Here is a 14,318-nt window from a genome sequence, read left to right as displayed (position 1 = left end):
TTAAGTAGTTTTCATCAGTATTTTTTTTACCTCTATTAAATCTTTCTTTCACTGTTCTTTTTCACTTCTTCTGCTTTCACTCTTAATTGTTTTTTAAAATTATTTTTGGATCCACATAAATCATCAGCATTTCTATATATTACCAACAAAGACCAATAGCAAGACATACAAAGAGAAATTCCATTTAAAATTACTTTAGACATCATAAAATATTTAGCAGTGTACCTAACAAAACAAACCCAGGAACAATATGAAAATAATTACAAAACACTTTTCACACAAATAAAGTGAGATCTCAATAATTAGGGAAAAAAATCAGTTGCTCACTGGTAGGCCGAGCTAATATAATAAAAATGACAATTCCACCTAAGCTAATTTAGTTATTCAGTGCCATACCAATCAAAATACTATATATATATAATATATTTTATAGAGCTAGAGAAAGTAAAATTCAGTTGGAATAACAAAAGTTCTAGAATATCAAGGAAAGTAGTGAAAAGAAATGCAGGGGAAGGAAGCCTAGCCATACCAGATCTTAAATAGCATTATAAAGCAGCAATCATCAAAACTGCTTGGTACTGGCTAAGATATAAAGTGGTGGATCAGTGGAATAGGTTAGGTACGCAGGACACAGTAGGCAATGATTTTAGTAATCTACTACTTGATAAACACAATGATCCCAGCTTCTGGGATAACAACTCACTATTTGACAAAAACTGCTAGAAAAACTGGAAAAGAATATGGCAGAAACTAGTCTTAGACCAAAATGTACCATAAGAAAGTCAAAATGGATTCACAATTTAGGTATAAAGACTGATACTACAAGCAAACTGGGAGAGCAAGGAATAGTTTACCTGTCAGATTTATGGAGAACAGAAGAATTCATGACCAAACAGGAGATAGAGAACATTATGAACTGCAAAATGGTTAAATTTCATTACATTCAACTGAAAAGTTTTTTGCACAGACAAAGCCAATGCAACCAAGATTAGGAGGGAAGCAGGAAACTGGGAAAGAATTTTTAAAAGCAGTGTCTTTGATAAGGACCTAATTTTTAAAATATAGAGAGAACTAAGTCAAATTTACAAGAATACAAGTCATTCCCCAAGTGATAAGTGGTGAAACCTGACATGAACAGGCAGTTCTCAGATGAATAAATTAAAGCCATCTATAGTTACATGAAAAAGTGCTCTAAATCATTGTTGATTAGAGAAATGCAAATCAAAACAACTCTGAGGTAGCATATCACATCTATCAGATTAGTCAACATGATAAAACAGGAAAATGATAAATGTTGGAGAAGATGTGATGCTTTGTTGATGGAGTTGTGAAATGATCCAACCATTTTGGAGAGCAATTTGGAACTATGCCCAAAAGGCTATCAAAATGTGCATACTCTTTGACCCAGCAATAGCACTTCTAGTGCTGTATCCCAAAGAGATTGTACAAATGGGAAAAGGACCCACATGTACAAAAATATTTCTAGCAGTTTTTTTTTTATGGTGGCAAATAATTGGAAATTAAGGGGATGCACATCAATTGGATAATGACTGAATAAGTTGTGGTATATGAATATAATAGAATACTATTTTGCTATAAGAAATGATGAGCAAGTGGACTTCAGAAAAACCTGGATAGACTTCTATGGGCTGATGCTGAGTGAAATGAGCAGAACCAGGAGAACATTGTACACAGTAACAGCCACATTGTGCTATTGACTAACTTTGAGAGACTTAGCCATTCTCAGCAATGCAAGGGTCTAAGACATCTCCAAAAGTCTCATGCTGGAAAATGCTATCCACATCCAAAGAAAGAACTATGGAGTTTGAATGCAGATTGTAGCATATTATTTGCCAATTTTTTCCTTCTTTTTGGTTTTGTTTTCTCTTTCTTGTGGTTCCCTCTATCAGTTCTAATTGTTCCTTACATGACTAATGTGAAAATATGTTTAATAGGAATGCATATGTACAGCCTATATCAGATTATATGCTGTCTTGAGGAGAGAGGGGGATAAAAATTAAAAACTGAAAAGCTTATAGTAGTGGTTGTAGATAAATCAAAATAAATTAATAAAAAATCATTTTTGGGCGCACTTTTATCTTGTTCTTTAGTTCTTCTAGGAATTCTTGTTCATCTTATGGCCAATATTCCCTTTTTCTTTGAGGCTTTGCTTAAAGATGTTTTCAAGTCGTCGTCTTCTTTCTGTCTTGAGCTTCCCTGTTAGCACAGTAGCTCTTTACTGTCAGGTTCATTTTTTGTTCACTGATTCTTCCAGCCTGTTTCTTGACTATGAACTTTATGTTGATGTTGGGCTGTGCTCACCTCTAGGCTTTCTCAGTTCAGACTGCAAGTTTTCAGTGCTTCCAAAGTAGTATGATCTGTTCACTGCTCTCCTTGTCTGAGCTGTGCAAGTTCCTGACCCAGCTTTGGGTCTACTGGCTTGTGGGTGGTTGAGATTCTGTGGAATGTTACTGGACTCAGTCCCTGTTAGGCCACTTTGAGAATCTGTGGGTTCAGAGGTACTGAGCTTATTGACTCTTCTTGTGTCTGGGTCTCCTACCTCAAGTATCCCACTGCAAGCTCACATGCAGGACTAAAGGATAGCACTGAGCACCATGCTGTGCTCTGGGACTCAGTCCCCACAGCTCTGTTTGTAAAACATTCCTGTGTCAGTGCTCAGCTACGGCAACATTGCTCACTGGCTCACTCATGACTGGTCCTCTCTGCCCTACGTCTGTGGACCAGAGATGCCAGCTGGCCCCATTCCTGTTCCCAGCACTAGTATAGGGTCCCCTGGGACCTGCTCCTTCCCAGAGGTTCAGTCCCAGCCCTTTTACCATCCTTGGGCACTGAAAAGCTTTCCACTGACCTGACTGCCATTATGCTGGGCTCCTGGCCAGCCCCCAACCCAGTGTCCATAGCCCTCTCTTACTTCTTATGCTCTCTTGGGCTGGAAACATGACTCACAGTGACTTTGTCTTAGGTTTTCTGGTCAGAATGCAGTCTGGTACATTTTCTAGATTGTTAGAGAGGAGTTGAGCTGGGCTCTTTGCTATCTTGGCTCTGCCCCGTGTATATAAAAAGCAAGGTATGGTTGGGGAGAATTCTGCATGCTTGGCCTCCTTTGCACCTCTTTGAGAGGTCACTGACCCAGCCTTTTGCCCTGAGCTCTCTTAGCTTATTTGCCATTTCAACCTTCATAATCCTGGCCACCCCAGGTCAGGCCCTCATCACTCTCTCCTAGGTCACTGCAGCAGACTCCTGAGTGGACTCCCTGCCTCCAGTCTATTCTTCACTCTGTTTCCAAAGGAACTTTCATGAAGCACAGGGAAGACCAGGTGACTTCCTCCTCAGCCAACTCCAGGGGCTCTCCTTTGACTCCAGAGTAAAATTGCCCTACTCTGTCTTTCCTGCCTTAGCCTCACTGGGACTCAGTCCTCCTTCCACACTCAGTGACCCTGCCAAAATCGCTGCCCCCATGCTGTGAATTGAGTCAGCCTTCCCTTTCCACTTCCAGTTCTAAGCCCCTTCCAGTTCTAAGCCCCTGCACCCAAGCTGGTACCCTTCCTTCCAATCCACACATATTTATTAAGCACTTACTATGTGCCAGGTCTTAGCCTAGGGCATATGAGTACAAAGAATAAAACAATTCCTGTTGGCAGGGAACTTACTTTCTAATGGGGAAGACCAAAAATGCATGCAAAAGTGTTCACAGCATCAATGTAAAATGAAGAAATACGTACCCACAAGTTTAAGACCAGGTGGTTTGGAATGTTCCTGTGTTCTCCATCAGGGCAGAAGTTCCAGTGGGTACAAAGGTTTCTTTCTTCATCCTGGTGTTGCCAGAACTCAGCCCTGTGCCTGGCACAGAGTAGGTGCTTAATAGATGTTGGAGTCTCTAATATCCCATGTTCCTTGTTTCTCCTCCTAAGAGACTTTTCATCTTTGTGTGTTTTCCTTTTTGTTTTCAAGGCCGAACAGCTTGTCCTGTCCAGGGTTCATGCCCTAAGAAGGTGACTGAAGACGCTGGCTTCCGAATACTCTAGCCTTTGACTGAAGGAGGCCACCAAGCTGGATGACCTGGAGCTATGGCAAAGAGCTAGTGGGAGTGGAGTTGGGAAAGGCCTGAACCACAAAGATATTTTGACTTTCCTGTAGGGCCCTGTGAGCCAATGGGGAGCCAACCTGGAGGACTTCTGAAGGGACACCACTGCCCACATCAAGGTGAGGAGAAAGCAGAATTTGCCCATTTATTCTCCTGAGAGGACCAGGTCACCAGAACCAGTGTCTCTTAGTTTGATCTCACAGGGCCCATGGTGGGGGCAGGCAAGTCTTGAGGTGAAGCAGTACTCTGGGATTGCCAGAACCTGCCAAGTTTTCTGGGTTTTGTCGAATGCCTGTATCCTTCTCTGTGTTCCCCAGGAAGCTCTGCCCACCCTCAAGGAAAAACATCAGCTAGTCTTTATCATATGCTAAAGAACATTCCTTGGGCATGCCAGGTAATACAAAAACTCAGATGCTTCTGGAAGCAGAGACAGTGGGGGTGGGTATCTTGGGAAGGTTGCTTTTGGCTGAATCAGCATCCTTGAAAGGTTGATGCTGCTCTCAGGGGTCCTGGCACTTGCCTACAGGGTTCTGGCTGGATTCCATACATGTCTGGGAGCATTTCAGATTGACATATTCTGCTCTCGCTGAGAGATGGCCACTTGCTAACAGAGCTGCCTAATGATCCTGGACCCCCTTGTGTGAAGGATGAGTATGGAGTTTACTGACCTCAAGCAACCTAGGCCCCCTCTTGCAGCTCCTCTCTGGAAGTGCTCCCATGTGCCTAGCACATACATGCAGGAAGACTAGGGAGGGATAAGACTGTCAATGAGAAGAATTTAAGAACTGAGTTGGAAACTCTCTTCAAGGGACTGAGAAATGACCTCACCAACTGAGCTTGGGTCTTTCTCAGATGCCTCTTCTTGGAGGGATGGTAGGAAAGAAGCCCAGTCTCTGAAAGGTCTAGTATGGATGAAAGGTCAAGATTTCTGGAGCCCAGCAGTTTGCAGATACTCAGATCCTCCCCAGCAGACAGAGGGCCCAGCCTGAGGAGATCATGAATCCCCAGAGTACAGCGTTGGTGTTTTCATCAGTCTCATTGTGTCCACACTTTCCTTACAGGAGCAGGAAAGCAGGGTGCTCTAGCAGATGTCTGAGTTGCAGAGGTAAGGCCCAAAACTGACTTGCAAAGGGAAGAAGAGGGAAGGAGGGCTAGAAAGCTAGATCAGTGAAACCACAACTCAGATTCTCTAGGGTGGGTCAGTGGAGCCAGAACACTTGGGTTAGCGTGCAAATATGATCAATCTGAGTTGGAGTGGACCTCAGAGAACAGATGAGGGTACCGAGGCCTCGGAGGGAAATGACCTGCCCAGGGTCTCGCACAGAGTAAATGTGAGTGAAGACTTGCACCCAGGTCTCTGGCTCTGTTCTTTCCATTGGGTACTGGTTTTCTTTAAACAAGCCTATTCCATTTCCTGTCCTCTGTTTGACTCCTTCCTCCAGCGACTGTTCCAAAGTTGACCTTAACCTTTCATTTTTGTCACTGTCTAGTGTGTCCCATGAAGCCCTCTGTGAAAAGAGACCAAAAGGGCTAAATGAAGATTCTCAGGCTGAGGGGTGGCCCTGGGGCAAGTCACCTATGATAAAGCTGGGGAGTCCAATCAGACCTTCCACTTTCACATATGGAGGGGTGGTCTAACAGCAATTGCCCAGTGACCCAGGCAGGCTGATGTTCTCAAAGGCCAGATCACAGGCAATGGGGACGTCACTGCTTTACAAATGGCTGCAGGGACTCCAGAGAGCTGAACGATAACACTGTGGCTTAATTCAGCCACTGTTCTTTGAAGGAAGTGTGAGACAGAAGGACTCCAGGGTCAGGTGTCCACCAAGGGATCTGAGGCCTTCCTTACTGCATTCTCCTCTTCCCACAGGGCGACAACACAGTCTCATATCAGAGGGTAGAACTTCACATCTTGAGCAACTACGGTCACCCTGAGTATACCTGCATTTACTCATCTGGGTCCATGGGAAGTATGCCAATTAGCCCCTCCCCCGAGTCTCTATATTCCTTCCCTCTTCATCCACCTCCCCTCTACCAGCAAGCAGCTCCCCGACCTTCTCCTCCCTTCCCTATGGTTAATCTCTTTTGGACACTATGGCCTCTGGAAAAGAGACAGAAGGTGGGAGCCAACCTCCATGGATCAATCTTGCCCCACTGGACCCTCACTGATATGGAGGAGAGACCACCAGCTGAGCAACTTGTGTTTCATTCCCTATCCACCTTTCTTTTTTGGATTTTTGGTGAGGCAGTCAGGGTTAAGTGACTGGCCCAGGGTTACACAGCTAGCAAGTGTCAAATGTCTGAGACCAGATTTGAACTCAGGTCTTCCTGATGCCAAGGCTGGAGCTCTATCTACTGTAGCATCTAGCTGCCCCCTCCACTCCCCATCCTCTTGAGGGTCAGGCAGTCAACCTCCCTGCCAGGCTCTGCTCACCCCCAAGAGTTGTGTATATGACTATGTATTATATGTTGGGTGGGTGTGTAGGGAATAGTGAAGGCCTTGCTATGCTCAGCAGAAGTCCCACAGAACCACAGCTCTAGAAAAAGGAATTTGGTGTATTAAGGGCATGACAAATTGGACAGCTGCAAAGGGTGCCTAGTAGCCAGTCTGTCATTAGCCTGTTCCACAAGGTGGTAATGCCCCTCTCCATGGTACCTTTCATGGTTCTTTTCACCATTGGGCATGATGGGTGCAATCTTGACCTTGACAATGAAGAAATCAGGAAGAATGGACCTTGTCCCATTCAATCCCAGTTCACACTCCCCACAGACACCTTCTCACACTCTTGTGGCACTTAGGACAGCTCACTGGGCAGCTCAGGCCAAGTGCAGGACAAAAAACCTCAGTGGTGTTGGCTGACAAGCCCTCTGGGCTCCTGAATGACAGCAGTGATGACTGGAAACTTACCTGTTTGCTGGAGTCTGGCATCATCTCCAAGAGGTTGTCCACAGCCACCTGAAGACTCAGAATCAGAGCAATGGTCAGCATCTATCCCTGAGGCCTGCTCATGGATCTTCAGCCATTAGGACTCAAAGCACTCCCACAGTGCTTGGGGGGAAGCAGCTGCTGCTGCCAGAACATGGGGGCCTTGGAGGTTGGCTGCCAGAGCAAAGGCTTTCTTCAAAAGGAATCTTGGCTGGATGGAGAAAGTCCAGAACCAAAAAACATCACTTAGTTCAGTTCTCTGCAGGACATGGAATCAAACAAGCCAACATAGTCTTTGCTAGATAGTTTAAAGAGAGAACTGTTTTTATTACTGTTGTTGTTGTTGTTTCAGTGTTAAAAAGGAAACAGTCTTGCACAAACATTTCTATGTGCTGGGCTGAGTGCACCTCCTAGCACTCTCCCCCCAGCTCCCTGCTCCCTCCTGGTCCCCCCAAGCTCACAGGAGGCCTCTGAAGATGGGTCTTGTTGGTCACTAATTCCCACAAGTGAGCCACACCCCACCCACATGCCCCATCCAACACTTAGTGGGATGTCTAGGAACTCACGTGACCATCTCTCCAACACTGGACCAGAGTGGCGATGTTCAGTACGGTTGAAGCAATGCCATGTTCAGAATCTTGTCATGCCATGTTGATGTTGCTTTTTTCAGACCTCAGTGAACAGGTGCACAGGAGCCAGCCCTGTGGACTCATGATCAACTGATTCTGAATTCTGACAGTTTCTCAAGCGTCATCAACAGAGCTCTCCCAGAACAGCTATTTGGGTCATATAATGACCTTGCACCTCCAAGCCCAGTGCTGACACCAAGGGAAGACAATGTGAATGAAGAATGTTTAAAGGGTGAGGGTGAAAGGGGAGTGCATGGCGGATGGAGGTAAACAACCAAAATGCTAGCAAGGGAGAGAAGGACTAGAAAGAGGCCAGGGCTGAAGAAGGACCTAGTGATGGATTGGGTGACATCTTCATGTAGGCAGACTTCACTTTCCCATCTAACCTGGGAAGGCCCAGAGCAAGAGCAGGCCCTGCTCAGAGGTGGGACAATAATAGCTGCTGGGTAGAAAGTGGAGACAAGGGAAGCAAAGAAACTTCCAGATCAGTTTTTGTCTGCGTGGTTTTCAGCCAGGCCATATTGCATTTATTTCATGAAAAGCTTTAGTCTACCATGAATGCTATAAAAATTAAGGGTGGCCCTAACAACTAATATCAGAGTAAACCTTGGGATCACAGAGACTTTCCAAAGGACAAGAGCGAATTTCTGCCCTAGTACATTTACTATGGCAAATTGATTTACATTAGAAATGATTTTTCTTCCTATAATTAAAGCCAGCATCATTACCTCCTGGCTTCAGGGGATACTCTAAAGGAACCAAAAAGACAATAACAAACCAGAGTCCTAAAATGAACACAGACTCCACTCCAGTTCCTGCCGAGGCCCTTACCTATCTACCACACATGCAAAAACCAGGACCCTTGTTTCATAGTCACATGTTGGAGAAGACAAAATCACCTCTCAAGCCCCCATTTTCAGCCCAGAGAACTGCCCTGGCAAGGCTAACTGCCTCTTCCTGCTATTTGGCCCAAGCATTTTGGGTCTCAGAGAGGGCAGAGACTGCATGCCTACTATTGTACTGTGGCTTGCCAGCGTGGAAGCCAGAAGGCTGATTTTCAGTGGCCTGCAACTACTACAGACTTCCTGGTGTAGGTCATGTACAGCCACCAGATAGCTTCCCTGAAAAAATAATAAATTAAAAATTAAATTGCTGAGATTATTTTTTTTCTCTCTAGCCAGTTCTATGGCATCTGGCCTTCTGTTATTGGAACCCTGAAGGCTGCTAGGTACCATCTACTGGAATATTCCGAGCGCACAAAGTTCTGCCAAGCCAGGCAACCAAGCCAGAGCCTTAGAGGATGATGGCACCTGAGGTAAATGCAGGGTTGCCTCATTCTTTCTAGATATTGTCCACAGTGAGCCCTACAACCCAGAAAGTCTGCCAGAAGGCCCAAGACCTTAGAACAGAGGCTCTGTTTGGCTCTACCTGAGCTTCCAATGGCAAAAGGATCATGGCCTCCCAGAGTTCTCCCTCCCTCCCTGTCTGAACGAGATTGACTTTAGGCCCTGAACATGGGCACTCCATAATCAGGGAGGACCATTTCTGGGCAGCCTAGCCTGGCCTGGTCCAGGAGGAGTAACAGCATCTGGCTTTAGAAGGTTTGGACAGCTTCAGCTTAGGAAGTCATTTCACTGGCTGTAAGGAGACACCTAAACACCCATACTCATCATTTTGAAAATGTGTTCTTTGAAGAATTAGTGATGGCTTCCCAGCACCATTCTGCTGCAATAAAATGTCCTGTTGGGTGTTGAGCCCCTGGTTCTGCCTCAAAGAGGTGGCATTCTGGGGTGCCAGGTTAAAAGGTTCAGTGTCATTTTCCACCCCCACCCCCCCCCGAAGGTGTGGAATAAATAGCAAGGGAAGCTCTCATGGGCCTAGCACAGAAAGACTTTTTGGCCTTCTTCTCCCTTTCCCTACAAGCTTATGAGCCAAATAGTGAAGGTATCATTTGTTCCATTTTACAGAAGAGGAAACTGAGGCTGCAAGAGGGGAGATGGCTTCCTTACAAGGCATCGCCTCCTAGTCCCAATGTGAGCAGCTGAATCTTCTTCTTCTGTACCCACTCCACTGTCTTGATTGCCTCATGATCAAAGTGACAAGAAGAACAACTGGCCTGTCACCCAGGGGATGGAGAACAGAAGAGAGAAGAGTCAGTGGGAATGGACAGAGATGTACTGCCTGCCCCCTAAAGAGACAAAAAGCACTAATGAGAGAAATTCCAATCCAAACAACCTGGAAGCTTCACCTCATGCTTCAGGGCTCTCTCTCCCTGTGTGAGTTAGCACACTCAGCTCAGACCATGATGCTTGGATTAAACTTATCTGGCCAGGGAGGGCACCTCAACTGGCATTGACATAATTCCAGGCCATGCTCCCCCAGCTAGCATAGAGTCCTACTGTGGTGGGCAAACTGCCCAGGCCCCAAATAAGAGAGATGGAAGAAAAGATCCCCATCAGAGGGGCGATGGGAAGAGGGGAGCACAGACACACTGTGGGTGGAGCCAGGACCTGGTCCCTCCATTCTAAAAAGCAATTGGAGAATGCTGTTTATACACACACACACACACACACACACACACACACACACACACACACACACACATATTGATGCTGGGATAGTACTTTGATCCCAAGGAGGTCAAAAAGACAAAGTAAGAATTTTAATTCTAATAGACAGCATTACTTTTCTGGTAAAGCAAAAAAAAAAGTGGAATTGAAAGGAATGCCCATTGGTTGGGGAAAGGCTGAACAAGGTGTAATGTGTAAATCTACTAGATTACTAGAAAGCAAAAACAAGAAAAGAGTGGTTTCTAGGGATGTGTGACTGCCCAGCACACCAGTGCTTCTTAAAAAGATAAGAGACCAAAAGAGTCCCTGGTTGTGAAAAGCACATGGCACATTTTCTCACTCTTCTCCCAGGTGCATCCCACAGCACTCACATTCATTCCCTCTGTGGGAAACAAGGTTCTGTTTACTTCATTCTGTCCTCCAAGTCTTCTCATGCTCCTGCAATTCTTCCTAGCTTTCATTTTTACTTTTTTTTTTCTTTTTTGTTGGGCAATGAGGATTAAGTGTCACACAGCTAGTAAGTGTTATATGTCTGAGGCTGGATTTGAACTCAGGTCTTCCTGAATCCAGGGCCGGTGCTCTATTCACTGCGCCACCTAGCTGCCCCCACTAGCTTTCATTTTTAAAAGAATACTAAGGGCCGCTAGGGGGCGCCATGATTCACAGAGTGCTTGGTCTACAGTCAAGAAAACTCATCTTGCAGAGTTCAAATCTTGCCTCAGGCACCATGGAAAATGACTCAACACCAACAATAAAGAATAGTAACATTCACTTCCATTGGGGTACCACAATTTTGTAAGATTTTTTTTTACATGGCCCTGAAATGCTAGGCCAACTTCAAACCAGCTCAACAGCTCTTCTCCAAAAGACTGATGGGAGCAAGGATGTGCATGAAAGACCCACCAGGAAGCTGTGCTCACTACCACGGGAGTGAGACCTGACATCCCCGAGGGCATGAGTCCACAGAAGTACCTACAATAAGTTGATGGGTCAGACAGGGTGAGAACTGGGATGCCCCACTGGCCTCTCCTGACCATGTGTCCAATGTGAAGTTCTGAAGTTAGGGCACCATCTAATGAAGACAGGGTACCTGTAATTCTACAACAGGGCAAAGCCTGAAAATGAACTTGTCCAAATGGGAATCTTCAAGACAAACTATAATCTGATGACAAGCAACAAATATTTAGCACCTACTGTGTGCTAGGCTTGATGCTGTGAGCAACTCTAATACTGCCTGCCCTGGAGCTTCCATTCCAGTGGGAGGAGAGAAGATCATATACATACGTACTCATGGATGTACTACACATGTACATTTGTCTACACAGAATAAAAAATAGATATTCGAGAATGGAGATCACAGCATTAGGAGCTAGGGGCCAGGGGAGGATCAGGAAAGGCTTCTCACAGATGCCTCTGTGGGAATTTTGAAGGAAGCTTGGGTTTCCAAGAGGTGGAGTTAAGGAAGAATATTCCAGACAGGAGGGGCAGGCAGTCTAAAGAAACAGAGACAAGAGATGACCTGCCATGGGAAAGGAATAGTAAGGATGCCTTTCAGGAAGGAGGGTAGCATGATGGAAGGGGGACGATGCACAATGAGGCTGGGAGGAGGGTTGATCAGGTCAGGCTGTGAAGAGCTCTCAAAACTACAAGGAAGAGTTTATAAGGGATCAGAAAGGACTCAGGGAGCCACTGTAGTTTCTTGAGGAGTGATAGGAGCAGATGCAATTCTAAGAAGTTCTCTTTGGCAGCTGTGCCTCCAGAGGATGGATGGGAGGGAAGGAAACCAAGCAGGAGCTTCTGCAACAGCTGAAGAGATGAAGATCTGAACTAGGATGATGGCTGTGTGAGAATTCAAAGAAAAAAAAAAGATGAGAGATGGAGAAAGTGAAACCCCAAGATTTGGCAGTGGATTGGGTACTTCACCAGAGGTAGAGTAAGGATCAGTCCATCCCCAAGCATTTATTATTGGGTGAGGAGAGAGAGAGAGAGAAATAAAGGAACAGGGCGGAGCCTTCCAAGGTGGATGCCAAACCTGCAAAGGAGGCTGAGAAATAGTTTGACAAGCAGGAGAAGAGGGAGGACAGAAGGCCCAGGAGGAAGGAATTGAGGGGCCTGACAGTGTGAGTGACCATGAGGACCAAGAAAGGGCCAGCTGCTGTGGAGCGCTCAGTTACAGATGAGTGAAAGAAGTCAGATTGCAGAGGTGTGACCCACGAAGGAGACAAGAGATGGAGGCAATGAGTAGCAAGAACCTTTCTGGGGGCTGGCAGCAAGAGAGAGGAGAGACATAGAAGGATTGTCTCCGGAGAGATGGTAAGATCAATTGAAAAAAGGGGGGCATATATGTGCAAAGCAAAGAAGTGATGAGTGTCTAGGGAAAGACTGAAGGAAGCAGGGCCAGGGCGGAGATAACTGAGGGAACAAAATGCTGCAGGAGACAGGAAAGAAAGAGAGCAACAGCTGGTCTGCTGAGAAGAGTTGCCTCTCATCAGAGCCTGGGGAAAAAAGGAAAGAATGGGTAATGGTGTGAAAGGGTTCAAGAGTGGAGAAGGGGAGGAATAAGAGTTTAGTGATAGAGGACAGCAAGCCTCCAGCCAAGAGGGGAGTGAAGGGTTACAAGAGGCCATGTTCTTCACTGGTCCAATCATGTATTACAGATGAGAGCTCTGTGAGGCTAAGAAACTCTACCCTAACCTTCAGCCTTTCGAAGGAAGGTCCACTGTCTGTTTCTTTGTGGAAATCAATCAACATTTAATAAGCACCTACCATTATGTGAAAAGTACTGGGGATACAAAGAGACAAAAGACCCTGCCTTCAAGGAACTTAAGATCTTACAGGAGAGACAATAAGCAAATAACAATGCCCCACTTAGAAAATAAACTTCTTGAAAACAAGGTCTAAAAATACTTTTTGATTCTTTGCTTCATGTAATACACGAGCCACATTTCATTTAGAGCCCAAACTAAAGACTGGAGTATAATAACAGCTAGAAAGCCTGAGCTCTCATTATCTCCATGTGAGCACTTTGGCCCTTTGCAGCAAATGGCCCAAACACTGACAGGGAAAAGTGTCTGATTACCTCCTCCATTACACAGCACAGAAATCCTGCCTTTCATGCTGGGTATGGCCCATGTCGGATCTCAGCAGGGATAGTAGGTTCATCCCTTCCTCATGCTCTCGTTCATGCCATTCCTGAAGCTGTTCCAGCTCCCCATGAGCCTCTGCTACTTCATTACTTAAGGACAAGACTTTTTCTTTCAACTGTCGGGAAGGAGACATAAAAACAACAGACACTCAGGGAATCATCACTGAAATGTGCTGCTGCCCCCCAGGAAAGAAGCTTCCTGAAACACTGCCCTGAAATGGTCTTCCAATGACAAAGTCAGGCTGTGCTGCTCCAGGCTTCCAAGGCAAGGCCTGTCTTTCAACACCATGGTCAACAAATGAGGCAGTGGCTCACCCACTCTGCTTTTCTGGTGGTTTCTCTTTCCTGAGTCACTATGTCAAGATAACACCTAGCTCTACCCAAAATATACACAACCACACACACTCACACACACACACACATACACACACATACACACACCCCCCACATTATTAACAAAATTCTTCTATGAACAAGGTTACTGAACCCAAAATTTTATGGGAGTGCAATGAAAACACAGCCCCAAAAGCCTCTTCTCTGGTGCATAAAGACCATCCTGAAAACAAAATAAAGTGATAGCAATGGCTAAAACACTCCCCTAGCACTAGCTAGAATCAGTTTGGACTTGAGCAGAACAGGTGTGGTGGAGGTCACTTTAGCATCTGAATGGTGAATGGACTAGAGCAAAGAGAAAATTGAGGAAGGCAGATTCCCCAGTAGCTATTGCAATAGTCTACAACTGAACTGATGAAGATCTACACTAGAGTGGGAATAGAGTCAGAGGACAAAATGGGGCATTTTGGAGATATGCTGCAGAGGTGAAACAGAGAAGAGTTGCTGTAGAGGTGAGGTTGGGTGAGGTGAGGCCAAGGAGAGGTTGAGAAAAATGGGGATTGAAAAAAAAGGCAATTAAGAGATTACTAGTGACTTTGGAGAGAGCAGT

General features: G+C 45.5%; 1 long non-coding RNA gene across 1 annotated transcript; it reads left to right on the top strand.

Moving 5' to 3' along the window:
* Positions 1 to 3,976: 3,976 nt before the first annotated feature.
* LOC110204244 (uncharacterized) lies at positions 3,977 to 6,900 on the top strand. The gene is made up of 3 exons (XR_002323249.2): positions 3,977 to 4,224; positions 5,167 to 5,210; positions 5,976 to 6,900. It is a non-coding gene; the product is annotated as an uncharacterized LOC110204244 (long non-coding RNA).
* Positions 6,901 to 14,318: the final 7,418 nt, after the last annotated feature.

This window comes from Phascolarctos cinereus, unplaced genomic scaffold (genome assembly GCF_003287225.1).
Source record: "Phascolarctos cinereus isolate Bilbo 61053 unplaced genomic scaffold, phaCin_HiC Scaffold_159;HRSCAF=728, whole genome shotgun sequence".
Taxonomy (NCBI): Eukaryota; Metazoa; Chordata; class Mammalia; order Diprotodontia; family Phascolarctidae; genus Phascolarctos; species Phascolarctos cinereus.
Note: the sequence above shows the minus strand (reverse complement) of the source record. Positions and strands in the feature narration are given on the sequence as shown.